Here is a 24,218-nt window from a genome sequence, read left to right as displayed (position 1 = left end):
ATGGAATTCGCAACAATTGATGCCTCCCAAACCATGTGGCTGATGCTCTCTTCTCTACCTCCCCCCTTGCAGTGGGGTGGAGTTTCTAGCAAGGGAGCTGAACTCAGGATTGGTGGGAAAGAAGGTAGACTGCATTTACATTTCCTTGGCAATTGAGAAGCCTCTGCCATTGAGAAGGCCACACAGTATTCCTACCCCCCCCCCCGCCTGCTTTTTTTTCATAGCAAGAAGAAAGAATTCAGTAACTCCTAAGTAGTTTTGGGAGGCAAACCACAAAGTGGAAACGTGGCTGGTCACCTTTGCCATTGCCTTGACCCGCGTTTCAGGCAATTGATGAAAACTGATAATGGCCCGGAATAGCCAGGATGCCAAGAAGGATGGTGAAGAAAAACTTACAAAGAGCCTGGCCAACATGGTCAGGCCAAAGGGGGCCCAACTAGGCTAGCACCCTGCCCTCACAGTAGCCAAGCAGATGACCCTGTGGGAAATAGCCTCTAAGCAGGACCCAAGGGAAACCGCCTTCTTCCCACAAGCAGCCCCCAGCAACTGGGATTCAGAAGAAATACTGCCTCCAACAGTGGAGTGGAGACTCTACCGGTAACCACTGACACTAAGCCACAAATTGCCTCCTCTACCTCCTCCAGGAACTTGTCCAATCCTCTTTTAAAACCATTGAAGTTGGTGGTCATCATAGGAGCCAACTCCTGGGGGGTGAGTGGTCTCCCCCCGTAAAATGTTTGCCCCCCATCAATAGGCATTGCCATTCAAATGGTGTGTATGTGCTCCGTCACGTGAACAATTATATGGGGCAGGGCCTACCTGCCCCCCCCCAGTATTTTATTCAAGTTGGCATCTCTGGTGCCCATTGCTACATCTTGCGGGAGGGAGTTCTAGAGTATAACTGTATTGTGAAGGAGTCTTCTGACATTCAGCTTCGTTGGATGGCACCTGGGGATACTCAAACAGCCCTGCATGCTCTGCCCCCCCCCGATATATTTATCTATTAAATGAAAGCAATTAACATGCCCTCTTTCGTCACATTGCGAAAGCCACATTTAACTTGTTTGCTGCTTGCCAGATTGTGCAGCTAGGTAGCCCCCCATACGCCATGTTGCTGTCACCCCCTTGGGATAGCATCACCTTAACTGGCCGATGAATTTTGGCGGACTTCTTGTTGAAATGTGAGACACTCTCTGCAGGAAGTTCTTGGCCTTTCTCCGGGTTTACATTTGGACCCCAGTGCCCACTAGGCTTTATAAATAGGCATCCTGACTTTTGCCTCTTGCCCTTTAGAAGAGAGTTATTAGCAACACTTCTTAGAGAGGAGGGGTGGGAAAGAGAGGTGTTGATTCCTTCCCCCCTTAAGAATCAAGAGAGGCTGCATGCATTGTTCCGAACTTTTAAAGCTCATTCAAAACAAATCCTATTCCTAAAAAGAATTATGGGCAGTGTAGTTTTGCCTCACACAGTTACTGTTCCCAGCAACTTTTAACAAGTTGCAGTGCCCAGGATTCTTGTGAGGAGGCAAAAATGTGTATTGAATGTGGTTTAAAGGTATAGTGTATGCCCAGCCAGCTGTACTAAGGGATGGCCTTCTGCATAAAGGACCCCGTTTTAGCTGTCCCATCAAGCCCAGGACTGTGTGTGCCAGCCTCCCTTCTCTCCAGATTGCACCTCCATTCAACCCCAGGTCAAGGATGATGGGAGTTTTAGCATACCAATATCTGGATGACACCTGATTGGTCTTTGCTGACTGGTGGCAGCTAATCAGCAACTCTCCAGGATCTCTGCCAGAAAGGGGTCTTCCCCAGCCGATATTCTGCAAGATTGACCCTGGGAAGATGTGCATGCAGTGTTGGCCCTCTGAAGGGTGAATGAAAGAAGAGGCCTTACACAGGGTCAGCCTGCTATTTAGCTCTCCCACACTGTCCAGCCTTCTTTGACTGGCAGTGACCCTGCTTACAGCCCAGTTCCTTTAAAGCTGATGAACTTTGGGTCAGTCTCTGTGCATTCCATTCTTGTTCTGTGTCAGTAAATGGGTGGCGGCAGCAAAAACCTACTTTTTAGGGGTGTTAGAAGCTGATGTCTGTGGAGTTTGGTCATTTGGCATTTGGTCATTACTGTCTGCATGCTGAAGGGCAGCCCATAGAGTCTTATTCCATCCCTACAAAGAGATGCCAAGGGCTGAACCTGGGACCTTTTGCTCTGCTGCTGAGCTGAGGCATCTGTGGGAATAAAATGGATTGTAAGGCACTGCGTAAGATCAGTACAGTCCTGCTATAGAATAAGAATGACAAATCTCTGAGGTGCATTGGATACCCTGTGTCTTATCCTTACAATGACCTTGTGAGGTAGGCCAGTGTTCTTATACCTGCCCCCCCATTAGCATTTTGGACAGCTTCCCCCAACATATAAATGGAACAGTCCTCTGTACAGAGGTTGAATCCCACCACAGGGCTTTCTTTCAGGTGGGTGCTCCTTGGGTCTCAGCTTTTCCAAGTTTATAATGGAGGTGAGGCTTGAATGGATCCTTCTGGATTCACAGCTCAGTCTCACTGTGATGTTTCTCAAGACTACCTTAGAATGGGCCACATAAGCTTAGTGGCAGAACATTTGTTTTGCATGCAGAAGGTGTCAAGTTCACATCCCAGCATCTCCAGGTAGGATCTGCTGCTTGAAACCCTGGAGAGCTGCTGCCAGTCAGTGTAGACAGTACTGTGGTAGATGAACCAATGGCTGCTGATTCAATATGAAGCACTACTGGCAAAGAAGGGTGCTTTCTTTTTCTAGAGTTCAGAATTGCTGTGCCCTTCCAGATGTTGCTCGAAGATAGCTCCCATCTTCTGTGGCCTTTGGAGGGCCACTGATGTTCTTCTCCACCACAACCTTTGAGCCAGTGCCAAAACCAAGGAGGCAACTTTACTCCACCAAAATGCACCACTGGGAATGTTCTGGATGGCATTTGTGCAAATCATATGCTCGCAGGTGACTTTGAACAGGCTGCTCCTGTTGCTGTTGTTGTTATATTTAGTTATATCCTGCCTCTTTCCCTGACAGGTGACTTACTGCTAAAATAGAAGCAGCTAAAAATACAGGGAAAAGCATTTTTTTATTATTAAAAAAAACACATTTAAACATCAATAGACTATGGATACTTTAGTTGAGATTACTGAATTGCAGGGGGTTGGACTAGATGATCCTCATGGATTTCTTACAGCTGTACAATTCTATGATTCTATACCCACCCACACCCAACTATCCATCATTACAATAAAAAGTCTGGGAGCAGCCACCAAGAAGGCCCTGTCCCATGTCCCCACCAAGTAGAACTGTGAGGGTGGTGGGACAAAAGCCTCCCAAAAATCTCAGAACCTGGGCATGTTCATATGAGTGAATATGCTCTATCAGATAGCCTGGACCTAGGCTGTATAGTGCTTAATAGATCATAGCCAGCACAGTTTGAATTGTGCCTGGAAACAGACCGGCAGCCAGTGGAGCTTTTCTAGCCAGGGAGTCGTCTGCTGCCATGCTGCAGTTGTCCGTCTCCCATTATCCAAGAGCCAAGCTTCTCGTTGCTGTTTCAAAACTGCAGAACACCCCCTTTGCAGCTTTGCCTTGGTGCATTTGTGTGTCAAAGGTACCTTGCACACTTTAAGCAAGCAAAACTGTCGCCACTGCGCTTGCACCAAAACGTTTTATTTCTCAACACAACAAGCCTCTTTTTCACAGTTGGTTGTTTCAAGGTTTTCTCCCCCCACCCCACTCCAAAAAGAGAGAGACTGCTGCCTTTATTTTCCCTTCTGAATGACCTACTGGACTGCATTCTCCCAAGGAACAAAGGATGTGCCTTTTTAGCCGGGCCTTTGAGAGACCACCAAGGACTGTCACCCTGGTGGTGCCATTTTGCACTACCCCCCACAATAACAAAAATGCATGACTGAATGACTAAAAAATGTGGAGGGTTCAAGGCATTCATCGAAGTCTAGGACACTGTCACAACACAGACAGCCCCTAAGTAAATACCTTTACACAGCAGGAAGTAGGGAGTGGGAGTAAATCTTCACTGTTGCAGGTGCTCTCCAGGTAGCTGTGGCATATCCCCTTTCCTTGCCATGAACAAATACAGTTTTTTTTGTCAGGGTATGTGTGCCAGAGTTCAGAGGTAGAGCATCTGCTGGAAGACCCAAGGTTCAAACTCCACCCCCCCTGCATTTCCAGATAAGCTGGGAGGGAGGACTGCCTGAAACCCTGGAATGCCAGACTCTGCAGACAGTACAGAATGAGATGACTCTGTGCCTTTTATTTATTTCTCTTTAATAATAATAATAATAATAATAATAATAATAATAATAATAATAATAATAACTTCAATCTGACTTCCCACTCCCCTCAAGGAGCTCAAGGTGACATATGTGGTTCTCCCCTTCATTTAATCCCCACAGTGTAGGGGTAGGCTGAGAGGCAGCGGCTGGCTCAAGGTCACCCAGTGAGTTTCATGGACAAGTGGGGATTTGAACCCTGGCCTCCCAGGCCCTGGTTCAATGCTTTATTTTTTTTTTTTTTATAAGAATTTATTGACCTTTTTCTTATAACAACATATACCCACACCCACACCTACAATTAAACATATACAAAACGAATACATTGATAAAACAAATACAAACAGTGTCAAGTTTTCTTGTTGCATCTTTTCTTTAAAAAGAAAATTTCTATTTCCATATCTTGACCATTGACTTCCCCTGCCCTTTCTCCTTCGAGTTCATATCCTTAATCTATTTTATAACCATTTCTCCTGAAATTCAAATTCAATTATATAGTTACACACAATTATATATTCAACATTTAACTAACAATGCATCCTCGTAGTAATATCTCATCATAATTCTTCTTCCATTGAAATCTTCACCAATCATTTATATCATATCTATCTCTTCTATCCTTTAAACTGCTGCTAATAACATAGTAACTCAAAATATCTCCTTTCATATTCAACCAAAAAATAAAACAGAAAGATTGTTGACAGTATTCACCCTCCGATTTCAAAATTCCATGACAGGCTACTTCAAATTTTACTTAGTGTTTCACCCCACACCCCCTCTGTCCATTATTCTTCTCCTGGTGGCATCAACACTGAATTTCCCTGTGGCTTCCCTCTCCAAGCGTCCACAGATCCAGGCACAGTCCAAAACTCTCCTTGCCACGAGCTCCAGGATGTCCATCTCGTCGTCTCTCAGCTTCTCCGGTTCTTTGTAGCATTCCTTTTCTTCTTGTAAAAACCATAATTCTCTGTCCCTGGCCCCCGAGCTCACACCTCGGGGACTGGATATAACAAATCTTACCGTCGCCTTGGGACTGCCACCCCCAAAAGGCGAGTTTCTTCTCCGAAGTAGCTCACTCATTTCTCTCCATCTTCCCAGACATCCTCTCAGCTCTTTGGCAAGACTTTCTTCCAAAGTGTTAAAAGTTTTAAAAGCCTCCTCTGTGGGCAATTGGTTCTCTTTCAAACCCCCACACAAGACTTTGACTTTCCTGTACAGCAGTTCCACCTTCAAAGCAGTGAGCCTCTGTTCGTCCGTTAGTCCAGAGTTCAGTACCAGTTCAAGGACGAAGCCCAGCATACTGGTAGAGGGGGAGGAAGTGGGTATCAAATTTCTACTCCTGCCTCTCTGTTCATCGCCATTTTCCTAAACTGGAGCGCAGATACCGCAACTTTAAATGGAGATATTTTCCACTAATTTACTTCCCAAGAAAAAAGTTTGCCAGTCTCATGTATCAATTTTAAGCACATTGTAGCAGTCCTGTAGCAGCAGTTGCTCAAATTGGTTAGCTTCTTTAACTCGAAGGGAAGAAGGCAGGCTGCCTTTCTCCTTCCCCCCGGATCGTTCCAAAAGCTCGATTTCTGGTCAAATTAGTTACTCACGACCACCGGGTTCCTTTGGCTCCATTCTTCAAAGGTAGAACTAAGACGCTCACCGCGGGCTTTGTCGCCGCATTTGCATCCCGGTTGGGGCATATCCCCGTAAGCCCGGCTCCGTTGTCCCTTCACCCCCACTCCCCCTTTACAGGGGGGGCAAGGGAAGGGTTCGGAGCCTCCGTGGGCGCAGCCGGGGAGCCCAGGGTGCGGGACGCTCTTCCCGCACCCCACTGGTTCAATGCTTTAAAGTGCTACACCACAGGGGCTCTGTCTCATTCATTCAGCAGCATGGAATGTTGGAAGGTGACCACTGCAAGGGCAGGCATCCTATCTTTCTGTGTCTTAAAGGAAGGGCCATAGATCAGGGATGGAGCCCAAGCTTTGTGTGACAAAGACTACAACATTCAAGGCCTGGCATCACAATTTAGCAGGACCAAGTAGGTGGAGAGAGGCAAGTTGCACAGAGCGCCAGACAGACAGTAACTGAACTAGATTCATTTATTTCATTCAATTATTAAACTTCTCACCCAAAGGTCTCCAAGTGACTTACAGCAAAAAAAGAAAGGGATATACAATACATAAAGCCATGGGGAAGGGGGGGGGGGGCAGGCGGGCGGGCAGGGAAATCCTATACCACATGAATATAAAATAACATGGAAATAAATATGCCAGCCGTATAGGTAGTGGCGAACAACATTAACAATGTTCAAAAAATAATCAAAGCAATTTTCTGACCACAAATTAGCAAATAAACTAAACCTCAACCTCTCCCTAGTCCAAAAATCATTCACATTGAACCAATATCCTGCCCCCATTTAATCTCCTCACTCAGATGTCTGGTGCCAAAGCCAGCTGTTACAAATCAGTGGTGGGTGGGGGTGTCCAGTGTCCTCCAGGAATGGTCTGCAAAGCAGGAAAATGGCAACAAAACTGCTTTGCAGTTGACCCGGCTCCTCCTCCTCTCCTCCTGCTGGTGGGGTTGCAGATCAGTATAGTTAAGAAGTAGATCAGCATAGTTCAACTTTGGAACTCTGTGCCCCAGGAAGCTGCTACAACTTGCACGGCTTTCAAAGAGCTTTAGACAAATCCTCCCTGTAGTGAGTGCTGTGGAGACGTATTGGAAGAACTTGAGGCTGATGATCCTGCGGAGGGGCCCAGTGGGGTGGGATGAACCAAGCTGGGCCCTGGGAAACATCAGAGTTGTCTACAGAGGATGTGGCAGGTGAGGAAACCGATTCAGGGGAGGGTCCCAGTAAGCCAGCCTTTCTCAACCCTGGGTTCCCAGATGTTGCCCAGTTCCACCTTGCCATATGATGAAGTGGCAGAACCAGTGCACACAACGTCGCTACAGAGGGCTGGCTGGCTATCAAGGCAGGGGGGCAAAACTGCCTTGGAGAAGCAGACTTTGTGATATATCATTAAATCGTGATGTTTACCTGCTGATATATCATGATGTTGAAAACCAGATATCGTCCACCCTAGTGGCAGGAAGTGAACAAGGAACCTTCTGAATGCCAAGCAGGTTCTCTGCCACTGAGCTATGGTCCTTCCCTGCTGGCATCCCCCCCCCCCGGTATCTTTTTTTCTTCACCCTGATGCTGCTTCTCTCTGTTCCTTGGGATCTCCTCGCCTCGCTTCCTAATAAGAACATAAGAAGCACCCATCTCAATCAGTATCCTGCTCTCATTATATCCAACCAAATCCATGTAGGAAAGTCACAAGCAAGGCCCAAGGGCAAGAGCACTCTGCCCACACTGTGGTTTTCAGTTATTGGTTTCTGGAAGCAGGGCACAACCATGGATTGGTCCTGTCCATGTTGAAAACCATCCAAGCTGGTGGACATCACTGCCACTTGTGGGAGTGAGTTCCATAGTTCAACTGTGCGCTGTGTCTAATGCTCCTTCCTGCAGTTGTCATTCATTGGCAATACCAGTCATTGCAGCGTCGGTGCTTGTTGATTTACACATTTGTCATTGCAGCCTTGGCTTCTTGCCGTTTGCTTCCAGGCCTGTTGGGCAAAACTTTGACCCTTTCTGTTCCATTGCTAGGCATCCAAATCAGTTGTCCTTGTTTTCCAAGCTTTATCTGCATTTCGGAGATGCTTGGTGGTGGGTCAGGTCAGTCAATATGAAGCTCAGAATCTTTCCTGAAGGGAAATTAAGCAAACGCCTGAGAATGTTATCTGGGGAATCCAGCTTTATTTCAGAAATGCATTTGATTATCCTTGTTCCTCTGAAGTCAGGGCTGCAGCCGCAGATTAATCTTCCACTAGCGTCAGTGGCATTTCTGCAGAGGTGGCTCAATCCTGGTGCAAGCGCATAAAATAACGAGAGTCCTAGTGGATCAGACCAAAATCCTATTTGTCCCATGATTGCATTGCCCACAGTATCCAGCTAGCTCTGGGAGCTCATAGGCAGGGCATGTGAGCAATCTCTCCCTCTCCCTCTCCCTCTCCCTCTCCCTCTCCCACTCTCACTCTTGTCCCCCAGTTTATATGAAGAGCACTGAGGGATCAGACCAATTGCTCATCTAATCCACCATCTTGTTCTTACAGTGGTCAACCTGATGCTCATTATGGGAATCATACAATGCACAGAAAGCTTTTAACATGTCTATAGAATTATATTGAACAGATACTAATTATTGCTTCATGTGTTTGGCCTTACAAACAATATACATAGACACTGATGAAGAATGTATTTGGAAACAGATGATTTATGCTAGCTACTCCATTTGTTTTTTCTCCTCAGCATCTGATGCTGAACACATGACTATTCACATAAATTGAATTTTCAGATCAGCCTTTTTGTGCACGTTTTGGTTTTCTTTTGCGTTGTGGGAAGCCTGCAAGCAGGAACTGAGCAAAATGGTAGCCTCCCTTGACTTGTGGTTCCTTCATTGAGTGCTCAGCTGTTGATAGTGTTGTCCTCCAGGAATTTGTCCAATCCCCTTTTAAAGCCATCCAAGTTGATGGCTATCATACATCTCCTGGGAGCAAGTTGCATGCCCTGTGCATAGAAGTACTTCCTTCTAGACACCTTTGTCCTGCACCTTCCAACATTCAGCTTTATTGGATGGTCCAGAGTTCTAATACTGGGAGAAAGAAAAGCTTATCGCTATCTGCTTTCTGTGTGTAATTTTATACACCTCCATCTTGTTCTTGGCTGGTCACGAGACTCCAAGAGCATAGATTTGAAACTGGCATTCAGACTTTGTGGCATTTCCAGGACGTCTCTTCGTTGTCAAATTTTGCAGGGTGAGCTATGTGTCTGTCTGGGCCCTGTGTGAGGGTCAGGGTAGATGCCTGGAGTTCTGGGGTCTGAGAAGGGAGGTATGTTAGTAGGAGAAGTAATTGATGTTGTTATATATTTATTAACAATTTATATTACTGTAGCATCCATGCATGCAACACTGTATTTTTGTAACGTTCCCTTATGTTATCATTGTTTTAGATACTTTTACATGTTAAGCAGTATGGAAATCGTCAAAATAAGAAAATAACATAGGTGACACTTGTTCCCCCCACCCCAAGTGTATATCAGTACATGTGAAAAGGATAAAAGGGCCTTAGATCCTTGTGACACGGAAGCAAGAAGCCTAATGCAATTATTTGTTGTTCAGTCATTCAGTCGTGTCCGACTCTTCGTGACCCCATGGACCAGAGCACGCCAGGCACGCCTATCCTTCACTGCCTCCCGCAGTTTGGCCAAACTCATGTTAGTAGCTTCGAGAACACTGTCCAACCATCTAATGCAATTATAGGCTGCAATAACTGAAGTATATTGTCCCAATCAAGGTCATGGTCATATCACACCTGGAGTCCTGTGTCCACTTTTGGGCACCACAGTTCTAAAAGGGTATTGGCAAACTGGAACGCATGCAGAGGAGGGCGACCAATATGATCAATAGTCTGGAAACCAAGCCTTATGGGGAACGGTTGAGGGAGCTGGGCATGTTTAGCCTGGAAACAAGGAGACTGAGAAGGAGATATGATAGACAAATATCTAAAGGATTATTACACACAGGGTGCAGGAAACTACTTTTCTCCTGCTCTGCAGGGTAGGTCTCAAACCAATGGCTTCAAGAAAGGAGATTCCAACTAAACATTAGGAAGAACTTCATGATGGTAAAAGCTGTTTGATAGTTGAACAGTCTTCCACTTCCATGTTTCTATGGTCACTACATGAAATAGTGAACACTATTTCATTTCAAAGCATAACATGACAAATCAAACAATGTGTTTTGATAGTACTAACACCATAGCCATTTAAATTTATTATGAAATTTCAGTCATTAAGACACATACCCATTGATCTTACTTGTGTTGAAACGTACAGGCCTGGCATGACACAATATAACTTTGCAGTGCAATTGGGCATTAATAAATAAGATAACCAGCAACTTGTTCCTCAAAAGTGCCAGATCCAGGAAACAGCAGCCAGATTATTTGGAGCCTGCAGCAGAAGACCTCCCCCGCCCCAATATATTCTAGTGCAGTTATTTAAGGGTCCGTCAGTAGCAGAGAAAGGGTAGGGGTGCCATACGTCTCTTCCCCTATACTCTGGGAGTCCTGCTACTTTTGGCTGCAGTGACGAGAATTGTCCAAAGTGAAACAGGAAGGCAGCTCTGCCTGCAGAGCCACCAGAGCCACTGGACTGGGAGCTCTGTCTTTTCCATTCCCTTGCGCCCTATGGACATCTTCCTCGGGGCCTTAAGGCTAAGACACAGCTGCCACTGCTCTGTCATAAGAAGATGCCTTACACTGAATCAGGCTGTTGGTCCAGCATTGTCTACACCAGAGCTTTTCAAACTTTCCCTGTTGGTGACACACTTTTTGGACATGCATCATTTTGCGACACAGTAACTCAGTTTTACAGTGGTACCTCTGGTTGCGAACAGGATCCATTCCGGAGCCCCATCCGCAACATGAGCAACACGTAACATGAAGCACCGAATCTGCGCATGTGCGTGATGCAATATGGTACTTCTGCACATGCGCAATGCGCCGAACCCAGAAGTAACCCGTTCCGGTACTTCTGGGTTCGGCGCGTTCGTAACCCGTGCCGAACGCAACCTGCAGCTATCGTAACCCGAGGTATGACTGTACTAGGAAACCAGAGGTTAAACTAACCCCTTTCCAGCCCCGGGAGGAGCGCGGGGAGCGTTCATGTGACACACCTACACACTGCAGCTGACACACTAACGTGTCACAACACATAGTTTGGAAACCTCTGGTTTACACTGATTTCCATCAGGGGAACATTCTCAGCACCATTTGGCAATGATGGGATTGAACCTGGGACCTTCTGCCTGCAAGGCAGGGTGGATTTGATTTAAATCACTAGTCAGTAAGGCTCAGGATGGATTTAAATCAAAAATATCCGATTTAAAGCAAAAAAAAAAAAATCCGATTTTTTAAAATTTAAATTGGATTTTTTAAAATTTAAATCCACCCTGAGCCTTACTGACTAGTGATTTAAATTGTGATTTAAATCAGTTTGATTTAAACCAGTTTGATTTAAATCAAATCCACCCTGCTGCAAGGCAGACACTTCCCACTGAGGTGTGGCCCTTCCTCTGTGGGAGCAAAGGAAACTGCTCAGTTCAGTTCAACCACTGATCCATCTAGCTCAGCAGTGTCTACACTGACTGGCAGCAGCTCTCCAGGGTCCTGTGCATGTGCACATGTGCATTCCTTGAGCTGCTTTTCCAGAGGTTGAAAGGGATAGGTTCACTTTTGAAGAGAAGGGGCAGCAAGACGTGTTGAAGTTGGTAGCTCCTCTCCCCCACAGCCCTGCCCAGATTTCCTTGAACAGGAGTGTGAGCCTCCCTCTTTGCTCTCCCAGCTGCTCATCTTTGCCTTGCTTCCTCGAAAGCTCCAAGAATAGGGTTTTGTTTGGCTGCAGCCGGGACGTTGGGTCTGGGCAATCTGCAGCATTAAGCATGCAGTTAGCCAGAGCTGCTTAGCGATGGCCCAGTGTGAGTGGGAGGACCGTTTTGCTTGGCATCCACTTCACACAGAGCCCCGCTTGATGTGCCAGAATAAGCAGTCATTACATTCCACGTCATTTACAGTCAAATTATTATCTATTGTTGAAATTGCCTCAATTAGCAGATGGCTGTCTTCAGAAATGCAGAAGACTACAATCTCCCCTCCCCACTCACCACCCAGATCATTGTGGAAGACTAAAGTCATTCCCAAAGGCAGATAGGAATCACATTTTAAAGTATGTTTGGACAATGCAAGGAACATCTCTGTGTGTGAGTGTGATACTTGCAACCAGGGTGGATAAAAATCCATGATTATTTTTTTTAAAAATCGGATTTTTTTTAATTTAAATTGGATTTTTTTAAAAATAAAATGCTTTTTGAGGAAAATATATTGCCATCCAAAGGTTATTCAATCATGAAATAAAGATTAGTTTTTTAATTATGTAGAATAAGGCTGTATATGTTTATTTTTTTTGGTAAATAAATTCCATTAATCCATTCACAATGTCATTTATGCTCTTCCAGAGGTTTTTGTATCGGGCAGTTTCTCTGCCTACAAGATATTATCACAGATGCTTGGTTTACTTTTGCAGTTCTCAAAACTGAATTTGACTCAGCAGAGATCACATGCCTTTTCTTCACAGCAAAAATGTTATAACATGAACAGAGTTGAGAAAAAGACCTTAATCCTATTGTTCTACAAACCTATGAATACAGAATCAACCCCTTCAGTGTTAAGTTTCAAGAAGTTCAGTGAATAGAATAGAAACAATATTTTTCTGATTGTTTGGAGTGGAATGGATCTAATAAATCTATTTAAATTGCTATTATTAAGGTAATGATTATTTTTCTCCTTCCTAAGTACAACAGAAAAGTTGTCCAAATATGAATGATTAACCTATTGAACTGGGGATAAAAAAACTAATATGAAAAGTTGTTATTCTAAAAATCTTCATCTACTTGCATATTAAAGTTATACCAGCAAGCATTAGTCTTTATGTAGAAAACTGTGATTTAAATCAAGCCTTACTGACTAGTGATTTAAATTGTGATTTAAATCAGTTTGATTTAAATCAAATCCCCCCTGCTTGCAACACTGTGTTGGCAGTTCCTTTCCTTCGAAATCCTTTTTTTTTTTTACAAATCATATTTATTGTGGTTTCCAATAAAACAATATCATATGAAACATTCCAAATTACATTCCAAATTACTTCTCCAATTATAAAACAAAAAGAAAGGTTCCAAATTGTCCAGATTATTACTTTAAATTTTGTTTTAGGGTTCCCATGCTTCAAATTCCAGAGGCTATATTATCATAACTATTACTTTGCTTTCACTTCCAAAATATTTTCACAGTCACTGATATATCCAACAAGTAAGATAAGTCCAAACAAACAGTATCGCTGTGTGATTATAAGTCTGTACTCCACATTCCTTCTTTCGCCCTTGCTGGTTGAAGTCCAAAAGTCACATTTTGATGGTCGCCATCTTCTTCTTTATTATTTTTCATATATTTTTCCACTTTTAAAAGCCCCGATCTGCACCAGCTTATAAATCTTCGGAGGGTTAGCCATCTCACTTATAAATCATCACGTAAAAGAAAGGAATGCGGCAAAATCCCCCTTCGATCTCACTTTGCAGTCCGGGCATAATTCTAGCTGCGTCATTTCTGGGCAGTCAACCAAATTCTTCCAATTAAAGTCCGTCAATGTCCAAGGGGTTCATCTTTTGCCAAAAATTACAGATAAGAACGCTCTTCCCTCTTTCAAATGTTGACAAAAACTTTCCACTCGAAGGGGGTAGCGTCTCTTTTTCATATTCACACATTTATAGATTAATACTTCAAATATTTTCCTCCATATTCAATTTTTCAGTCCTTCAAATCTCACTTGTTATATAAACATTGGGTCTTCTGGGGGGGGGGGGGTATTTGCCCAGTATAGAATCATACAATCACATAGTCCAAGGCTCCTCCCCCCCTTCTGTCCCGTTTCACATACCGATACAGTCGTAAATTCTCATCCTCTTCTTTTCAAACAGTGGCTGGATTCTTTAGCAAAATGCTTTCTCCTCTTTCGTTTGAAGCATGCCCAAGGCTACTCACTAATTTATATTTCTTAGCGTTGGGAATCTCGGACGGACAGGCCGGTCGCAGGAGTGCCGAACCAAAAAACCCATGGGGGCTTTCTGCCCAGACTCCCCTGCTCTTTTTCCCAAAGGGTCAGAGCAGGTTTTGGAGCACCGCGGGCAAGCTGCCCTTCCCACATTCCTGGGAAGGTAGGGAGGCTGCATACTCCCAAAACAGCCTCAAATTTCCCCATGGGGGTCGGGGGCAGATGGAATTCCGACCATACCAGTCCGTAACCGGAACCGGAACCCTCGAAATCCTTTTTTTAAAAAGAAGTGTTCCTCAAATGAGGCAGGTCTCCCTGAGAGGCAGGCAGAGCTGGCCTCAAGAGTCAATCCTCCTTCCTGATCCTCCTGTGAGGGTCCACTGTACGGAGAGGAGCATTGCTTTGTCTGTTCTGCCATTTCAGTACATTCTGAAAGCCAGATGGAAAGAGTTTTGGAGTTGACTTCAACCCTCTCTGGCGGCCTGTTTTTATGACATCAGACAAGGGCGTGGACTCTGAAAGGCACACTTGTGTTTCACAGCGAGGCCTGCTCAGCTGGATGGTTTTACAGCACACAGACCTGGATTCAAAAATCCTAAGCAGCAGCTGCAGAATTTGGAAGGCCTTTAGCGAAAAGGTGTGAGTGAGTGACCTTAATTTGGAAGTGGCGAGTGGCACCAATTTGATCTCTGGCTGCTGGGATGCCTATATCAAACCAAGGGTGCTTTGGGCTGCTGGGTCCCTTTATCCATCTGTTTTGGTCTTGTCACCCTCTGGAACCACCCTCTGGAACCAACTTTAGATAGTCCAGACCCACCCCTCTGAGTCTAAACTTGCTTTTTGTTCCTTGCAGGATATTAAATAAAGAAATGTTAATTTTTGTACATTTGGCCTTGGTTCAGGTATGTTTGAGAGAGATTCCAATGTGCACAGCAGTACATTTTCAGGTATATTTCCTGATAGCCTTCTAAGCCCGCTTCACCAGCCTGGTGCTCTCCAGATGTTCTGGGTCAGTGGGAGTTGTCCAAAGCAAGTTGGTGAAGGTGGCTATAAAGAGCCTGATTAGTCCAAGGACCATCTAGCTGGGCATCGTGTTCTAACAGTGGCCAACCAGATTTCCCAGTGGGAAGCCCATAAGCAGGACCTGAGTGCACTCTCCACTTGTTATCCTCTGCAACTTGCATTCAGGGGCTACTGCTTCTGGCAGTGGAGATGAAGCATAGCCATTGTGGCTGGCAGCCATTGACAGCCTTTCCCATGGATTTGTCTTTTAAAACTGCCCACGTTGGTGGCCATCACTGCCTCTTGGGGCAGAGAGTTCCATAGTATAACTGCACTGCATGAAGAAGTCCAACTTCATTGCACACCCACAAGTTCTAGTGTTAATGAGATACAGAGAAAAATGTTTCTTAATCCACTTGCTCTGTGCAGTGGCCCACAAACACCTGCAACATTTGCTTCTTTTATCAACATTTTATCAACATTTGCTAGAGTAACAGAACTGGAGGCCCCTTGACTGTCCTCAGGTCCAGTATTGGACCACTTCGATCAGATACTCCTTGCCGATATAGACAGATTCCTCTGAGCTGGAAGGCCCACCACTTGCCCCCTTGACCTGTGCCCTTTCTGGCTGATTAGATGTGCGGCCTCCCTGGGTGAGATCATCAACCTGTCCCTTGGCATGGGGACTTTCCCAGGGGAATTGAAGGAAGCAGTGGTGTGTCCTCTCTTAAAAAAAAACATCTCTAGATCCTTTAGATCTATCCAATTGCTGCCCAGTTTTGAATCTTCTGTACCTGGAGAGAGTGGTTGCTGAACAGCTTGGTAGGTTTCTGGATGAAACATCGGCTCTGGATCCATTTCAGTCCGGCTTTCTCCATAGACAGCTGGATTGAGGTGGGTCGGGACTGCTGATTCTTTTAGATTTGTCAGCAGCCTTCGATATGCTCGATCATGAACTTTTGGACCACTGCCATGCCGATGTGGGGATTCAGGGCACAGTCTGACAGTGGCTGCTCTCCTTTATCTCAAGTCGGGGACAGAGGGTGGCGCTAGGGAAGGAGTTGTTGCCACGGCACTCCTTGGTGTGTGGAGTCCCGCAGGGCGCAATCCTTTCCCCAATGCTTTTCAATATCTTTATGCGCCCTCTCGCCCAGATTGTCTGGAGTTGTTTATTGCTGAAGTTGGTGCTCGTAACGCACAGTTGTGAGTCCATGGTTTCCGGATTATGCTGAAGATGTTCCAGTTGTCCTGCCTAGGAAAAGGGACTCAAGATGTGGACAGATCCTGGCATAAATCCACAGGCTGCCCTGACTCTGCCCCAGACACACTGACCAGATGCTTGGAAGCTGTGGCTGGATGGCTGCGTGGGAGCCGGTTGAAGTTAAATCCTTTGAAGACAGATGTACTCTGGCTGGGTCGGGACGACATGGGGTTGGGGGGCCAACTCCCATCTCTTGGGGGGCTCCATTGGTGCCAGTGCCTTCTGTCAAGAGCTTGGTTGTAACCATTGATGCCTCCCTTTCCACGGAGGTGCAGGTTGCAGCCACAGCAAAGGTGGTATTTTCCCATCTCCGCTGTATCAAGCAGTTGGTCCCTTACCTTTCTTGCCCTGATCTGGCCACAGTGAGCCATGTGACAATCACCTCCAGGCTTGATTATTGTAACTCGCTCTACGCGGGGCTGCCCTTGAAGCTGACCCAGAAACTCCAGCGGGTGCAGAATGCTGCGGTGAGGCTCCACATTCATCCAGTGCTTTACCAGCTGCACTGGCTCCCGGTGGAGTATAGGGTCAGGTTTAAGGTGCTGGTTTTGACCTTTAAAGCCCTATGCAGCCTAGAACCCTCGTACCTATGGAACTGCCTCTCCTGGTATGCCCCGTGGAGGACCTTAAGGTCCACAAATAACAATACTTTGGAGGTCCTGAGCCGCAAAGTGGTTAGATTGGTCTTAACTAGGGCCAGGGCCTTTTCAGTACAGGCCCTGACTTGGTGGAACGCTGTGTCACAAGAGACCAGGGGCCCTGCGGGATTTGACATCTTTCCGCAGGGCCTGCAAGACGGAGCTGTTCTGGCTGGCCTTTGGTTTGGACTCAGTCTGACCCTTATGTTTCCCTCCCCTTATGGTTTTGATTTATGGGTTACTACTAAAATGAGGCTGCATTTTAAACTGTATTTTAACCTGTATTTTAATTAACTTTTTTCCCTATTACATTTTATTCTAATTTTATTGGTGTTAGCCGCCCTGAGCCCGGTTCTGGCCAGGAAGGGTGGGGTATAAATAAATTATTTATTATTATTTATTATTATTCTTTGGTGGCACCCGTTTCCTACGTACGCATCCTTAAGCGCTGTCATTAATATGAAGACACCATCATGCCCCCTCCTCCCAAATTAGAAGCTTGCTGAAGTTTCTTGTCATTTTCCAAGCTGCTAAAAATAATTCGTGGAACTTTAAGTGTACCTAAAAGCTGATGCACTTGTGTGTTTTTAAAACTGCATGCTTTATTTCAGCCCGTAAGTAGCAATAACCCAGGATCCCAACTTGCAACTCTTTTCTCTGTGGCAGTTGATTTTAGCTGAACTGTAAACGAATGCTGAGACCTGCACAAAAGTAAGGGTGGGGTTCCAATCAGAAACTGCCAGCTGACTGCTTTATGAATTGACTCTGTTTATATATTCAGTTGTTTCACTGTGGGCAGTAATGCCTGGAATTGTAAATGAAACTTGGGTTCATCTTGCAGATTCTAATAACAGCATTCAAAAGGGATCATGGGGATTTACCCTGTGAAATTCTCACTATAATGCCCCCACTGTGGAAGGACGTGTGGATCTGGAATTGGCCTCCACAGTCACTTATGGACTCACTGTTAAGACCGTGTTTATGGAAGACAATCTTACTCAGCTACGAGGGATCGCCAAAGAAGAAGAAGAAGAATTTATATGTGCCTTTTCAAAATAGTGGGGGTTCTATGAAAGTCAGCATTCCTGTACTGCTGTATAGCGTTATATATACTACACAGTAATGTCATTTGAAGGAAAAAATGCAAGCTTGGAATGCGATTTCAACTAAAAGCACGGAAATCTAATTTGAATCTGTAGAATTAGTTGCCTGAAAATGTTAGAGGGTGTGTGTGTATGTGTGTGTGTCTCACAATTGCAAACCTATTTGATTAATGGGAAAATGGAGCTCTCCCTCCTTCCCTGAAGTCTATATATTCAGATTTTTTTAAGCGCATGGTGTGGTCTTTGGTGCAGACTTCTTTAAAATAACACTTTTATGATTGTGGGGGAAGTAGAAGAATTTTCAACTCAGTGCAAAGCAGTTAAAACAACAACAACAACAACAACAACAACAACAACAACAACAACAACAACACAGTTGCATGCTAGAAAGCACCGCCACACATAGCCAGTGATATTTTGTTCTTCACTTTGTGTGCACTTTTGTCAGTTTTTACACACACACACACACACACACACACACAATATTATGGTGCAGGGGGGATAATGAAATGAATGTCTCAGCTTTCTAGTATATGTGTTTGGCAGGAGTGGCAAGTCTTCCACCTGAGGCCTTTTCACTCAGCTCCACAGTAGAAGCTTAGTTCTCGCCGAAGTGGCATATCCATGGTCCTTGGCTGTACCATTCCAAGCAGCATGGGAGAACCCAGAGGACTGCATGCTCCTTGGAGGGGGGGGGCAAATAAAAAAGCCTTGCATATATAAAAATAGTGTGTCACAGAGAAGGGTTTTGGCATCTCTGCCTCCATTATATGGTAGTTTTACTTATGCAGAGACTTATTTTGCTTGTAAGGAAGAGCACCAAGATCTATAGTGGTAGAGCCCAGACACAGGATTACTATATCTATAAAAACGTAAGCAGCAATGGGGATCTTGCAGCCCTCCTGATGTTGGTGTACTCTCAACACCCATCAGCCCCTGCTAGCACGGGCGTCGCGAGGGGGGGAGGTGGGGGGCGGCTGCCCCAGGTTCCAGGGGAGGGGGGTGACACTTGGGCTAGCCCTGCCCCACTGGCAAACCTGAGCAAGCCGCGGAGCGAAGCTGCTCTGCGCCGCAGCCTGTCCGGGAGTCCGCCCGCCGGCGCCGCTATAACTGCTGAACAAGGTGTGGTACATCACCAGGAGGTTTTCTTTGTGTATGTCATTTTTAAGATTCCATAAATTGGCTCTAATTTTAGGGGGAACCAGGGACATTGACTATTCCATATCATAATGACAGTGCGATTTTGTGTTTTGGAGCTGAGATGAGCACCTGTTTTCTGAGCCAATGGGGCACATTGCTAGAGGCTGGTAGTGTGTTCAGATAGTCTGCTGGTGACTAGACTGCAGAGTAATGCTTTTGTAGCCTGCTGAGTCAGCAGAAAAGGCTGTGCTTTGTTTGCGTGCTACATCCCTGGCTTGAGGCAAACGAATTATGTTTCTGGGTGTGCATCGCTTAAGAGTGTGTGCAGCCAGCTTTAACACACCTGTTACTAGCCTCTGGGCAAAATCTTTGATCCCAGCAATAACTATCGCTTCACTTGAGCCATTTGTCATAGAGTTAATGAGTTGAGGCTTGTAGAGTGCTTTGCACATTAACAGTTACTGTGTAAATGGTTAAGAACGAATGGCACTTACCAAGGTATCTATTTCCTTCAGAGTAATGCTTGATTGATTTTTCATTTTTTTAAAAAGAGAGCTTTATTGGTTATTCTTTGTGTCTACAGTTACAGATCCCTGGGAGCAGAAGCAAGTTTTGGACTGTGGTAATCCTGTTTTAATTTTAAGCCGCTAGCAAAACTCCCATTGTTTTTGTTATTTTGCAGGAATTCAAGCAAAAATGAATAGCCACAAATCTAAATGATACTGTGTTTGTGACTGTTTGTGTTTAACGGGTTTGCCTGAGCAAATGTTCTCCATGAGCCTCTGATCAATGTTTATACCTGCCCTCTAGACTTCTCACAGACTTCTAAGAGTTCGATGACTTTTAATCAGTTGGAGGAAGTCAGAAAAGGGGGAAATGCAATTTTTTTATTAGGTTGCTTGAAAAATAATTTGGCAGGATTATGACTTGAAGCAAAGCAACTTTGCATTTTTGTCCCATACAATGAATGACTTGGTGCTGACTCATCTCCCCCCACACACAGGGGGAGGGGAGGGGTAGAAAGTGGGTGGAAGTCTCTCCCTTTTAAATGAATCACACACACTCCTATTGTTGATTAGGAGGCTGTTCTATAACTTCTAAGTCTGGATGTGCCAGAGTGCTTTGTCTTATGACAGTTGAAAATGCTTTTGACTGTCTGGAATTGGTTTGGTTAATTTTCCATTAGTCTGGGATGTGCGTTTTCCCATAGCACAGGTGTGAGGGATTTTTGCACTTTTGGATGTTGCTGAACTATAGTTCCCATCAGCCTCAGCAAGCATGACCAATGGCCAGGGACAATATGAGCTGCTGTTAGGAACATCTGGAGGGCTAAATGTTCCCCACACCTAGTGTAGCGGCCGCACCCTGATGGCTGTAGGGCCTAGGCAGAGTGCGCTTTCTCATGCTCAGAATAAGCCTGTGTAGACCACAACTCTCGACCCCTCGGACAGTTCCCTTCTGGTCTAACCTTGTATTTATACTAGACCTCCCCAATCTGGAGGATTCATACTATCAGCCAATCAAAGGAGCTGATATTGATTGGCTGATCAGCCAATCAAAGGACGCGCTTATTCAGGCACACAGAGAAACAGAGCAGTGCTTTACCGGACCTTTTGATTGGCAGATAGTATGAAGCCTGGTATGAACTGGTCAGGTGTGGTATTAATAAAAGGCAGGGTTGGACCCACATTGGCTAAATTAGGCTATGCTCTGTCTGGAGATTTCAAGCCTTTGCTTGCATGTATTGTTATGATTTATTGAATTTACAGTCTGCCCTTCATCCCAAGAAAGGTGTTTAGGACAGGAAAAGGATATACAATTTAAAAACAAAGAAAAATCGGATCAAAACATTATGAGAAAGTTAAAGTTAAAAACATCCAAAAGCAGTTACAGTTAAAAACATTTTTAAAGGCAATTACAACTAAAAACACACTTCTTCTATCCAGTAACCTCAAGGTTTCCAGAAAAAGTATTCTTCTGCCTCCAAATGCCTGGGTAAAAAGGAATTCCTCCTGAAAGTTAGTAGTGATGGAGACAGGCACACCTTGTTAGGGAGGGAGGGCGTTCCACAGCCAGGGAGCAACAACTCTTTCTCTTTCCCTCTCTCTCTCTCTGGGTCATTGCAGTTTAGGGCCAAAATGGTTGTTTCAAAGGAGAGTTGAGATTGGATCTTTTCTAATATATATTCCTTTTGCTAAAAGTGTCCCCTTGAGGAACCAGTTTGGATCAATGCAGGGGCAGGGGACAGGCAGGGGGGGCCCTAATACCCATACTTTCCTCTGGTGCCAGTGCCTTGACTTCGCTGATAAGAGTGAGGAGATTACTGGGGACTAGTTTCTGACTCTTTGTTTGGTTTTTGTGTGGGTGTTTGCTTTTGTTTTCCAAGGATTTAGAAGGGCAGCAATGAGCTGAAACAAAGAAGTGAGATATAGGTTTTGGAAATTCACTGTAAGAAAAGGTTGAAAGCTTTTCTGAGAGAGACATTTTAGCCCAGCTCAGAAGATGGGTTGGGTCAGCTATCTGACTCAAGCTGGGGGCAAGTTTCTTAAAATGCAAGGAGCCCCTGTCTGTAGATTCGAGAATAGCTGTTATGTGGACTGCATAGGAATGTGTAGATTCACAGAAGTTGCCTTGGGCTCTGTCTCCATGGTACAGCTAAATGCCACTCTCCTGAACTGTTTCGAACTCATTCAGACCAAGACCAGTGTTCTTAGAGAAAATCTCTTCCAGTTGCTAATGTAATTAGTTAAGTTTCGTTTATTTAATGAGTCACATTGAATGCAAGTCAAACACAAATAGTTTATTGAAATTTATTGAAATAAATTTATTGAAATAAATTTATCTCAGTGGGTCTTCTCTGGCCATGTTGGGATGCCACCCATGACTTTTATATATAAGTTTATTTTATAATAAGCTTATTTTACAATAAACTTAAAAAGCTAACAGTTTCTATGAATAATAATCTCAGTAAAAAGAATATAAACTTACAACAGTGAAATAAGACAGTGAAAGAAAACACCCATAAAACAACAATAGTTAAAACTTCCAAAGGCAACTGAATTAAAAATCAGGAAAAAGCATCATGAAACAACAAGCCCATTTGAAAGTGTGCCTGAGTTAGAATAAGAACCAATTGAGAAGGAACCTGGCATTGACTGTTAGATGAAAAACAACTCCAGATAAGATACAAGGAGGGCCCTGTATGTATAGTAGAAAAAAGTCAAGTCAGCATTTCCAAGGACTGTGGTTAGAGGAAGAGATACCGGTAGGCAATGGGCTAACAAAAGGTGGTTCGCCATAGGATGGTATGTATTTCCTATATAGTCAGAGGCATACCTAGGGGTTGGCAATACCCCAAAAATTCGTCTACAGTTAACTGTGAAATTCGTGAGTTTAGGCTTGAGCTGGAAGTGGAGCGGTGGGAGAAATGACAAGGCGGGGTGAAGGTAGATTGCTGGACATATGTTGCCCAGGACATATGCATGTGCAGCAATGCACTGCAGCTGTGCTGGTGAGACCAAACGCGGGAGAAGCTTCCTATCATTGCTCTAAGGCACAAAGGCGTGAACATTTTTTTCACTTATCCTCCCTGCTTCACACACACTCTGGATACTTTGAGTACTTTGGTTTCATAAAATATAGTAATTTCTAATGTAGTTATTGCTGTAAACGAAATTTGTTTTGGAAGGGGGCAAGAGACCCTTGGCACACATATGTATATAGCTTGGATTCTAATGGAAAGTGCTAGCAAGAATCTCTGTTAAGCATTACTGAACAAAGTCTGAGCAATTGGGAAGCCTCTGTACTGAACCCCACAGGCTCCCAACGAATGTGATAATGGAATCATAGAATTGGAGAGCTGGAAGGGATACTGAGGGTCATCTAGTCCAACTCCCCCACAATGCAGGAATCTTAACTAAAGCATCCCTGACAGATGGCAGCATCCAACCACTGCTCAAAAACCTTCAAGGAAGGAGAGACGACAACTTCATGGGAAGTCCATTCCACTCATCCTGAATGAGTTGTACTGCTGCATCAAGAACTAAAAGAGAGGGACAGCATGCTCCGTTTATTATGACTAGTAGCCTACAAGGATCCACCGCTCCTCCAAGAGCTTGTAATTAGCAGCCATGGGACTCCTAAATCTTGTCTGCAGACTGAGCAGACTGAGAGCTTAATTCAGGTGGCCTGTGGTTGCCTCTGAAGGACAGAAGCAGGAGGAAGCAACTTGAAGGGGGCGAAGAGAAAGTTAGGAGGCAGAAGAAAGAAAATGATGAGAAAGGGAGGTGAATAGGTTCCTCCCAGTAAATCACTTTAAAAGTGAAAAAGGCATCTTTATTTTGTGAACTGATTTGCTAGAAAGGATGGAGGAATGGTGGTAAACGAGAAGAACGGGGAGCAGGAAGGTATCTTTTATAGAAGAGAAGAGGTCAAGCAGTTGCAAATGACAAAATTGCCCATGGCAAAGTATTTCCCCATGGGGGAGGGGACCTTTCTGGTCTTGTCAGGCCAGGTCCTTTATCTCCCCACACTCCGCAGACTAACTGACAGGTGGGTGGGATCACACACGTCAGTGTGTCATAATGATGTCAAGCGCTTGATAACTGGGTTTTCCCATTCACCTGTCAAAGTTGGCCTGTTGCAGGGAGATAGCGACCATAGGGAATGAAAACTCTGCCATTCAACTGTGTTTCTATACACACACCTCTTGTGTGGCAGGTGAAGAAACCAAGGTTGGCAACCACCATTTAAAAACCTCTGTGTTAGTCCATAGTTATTACCATTTCCATTTCAAATGTGTGTGTTTCTCCTCTCCTTGCATTCTGGAACAAGTGACTTGTAAGAGGAAGCTGCAGTCAAACAATGTAGCTGAGATCACAGAATCATAGAATTGTAGTATTGGAAGGGATCCTGAGCGCCATCTACTCCAACTTCCTGGTGAATTGACAGTCTGCTATGGCAACTGTAGCCTAGGTTTAAGGTTACAGGTAGGTAGCCATGTTGGTCTGCCATAGTCAAAACAAAATAAAAAATTTTAAAATTCCTTCCAGTAGC

The 24,218-nt window shown here is 44.7% G+C and overlaps 1 protein-coding gene across 1 annotated transcript in view; it reads left to right on the top strand.

The window, feature by feature from the left end:
* The window catches only part of GPC4 (glypican 4), a 102,721-nt gene that overhangs the window by 1,365 nt on the left and 77,138 nt on the right, over positions 1–24,218 (top strand). The window lies entirely within an intron of this gene.

The sequence above is a fragment of the Lacerta agilis genome, chromosome Z (assembly GCF_009819535.1).
Source record: "Lacerta agilis isolate rLacAgi1 chromosome Z, rLacAgi1.pri, whole genome shotgun sequence".
In the NCBI taxonomy this organism is placed as follows: domain Eukaryota; kingdom Metazoa; phylum Chordata; class Lepidosauria; order Squamata; family Lacertidae; genus Lacerta; species Lacerta agilis.
Note: the sequence above shows the minus strand (reverse complement) of the source record. Positions and strands in the feature narration are given on the sequence as shown.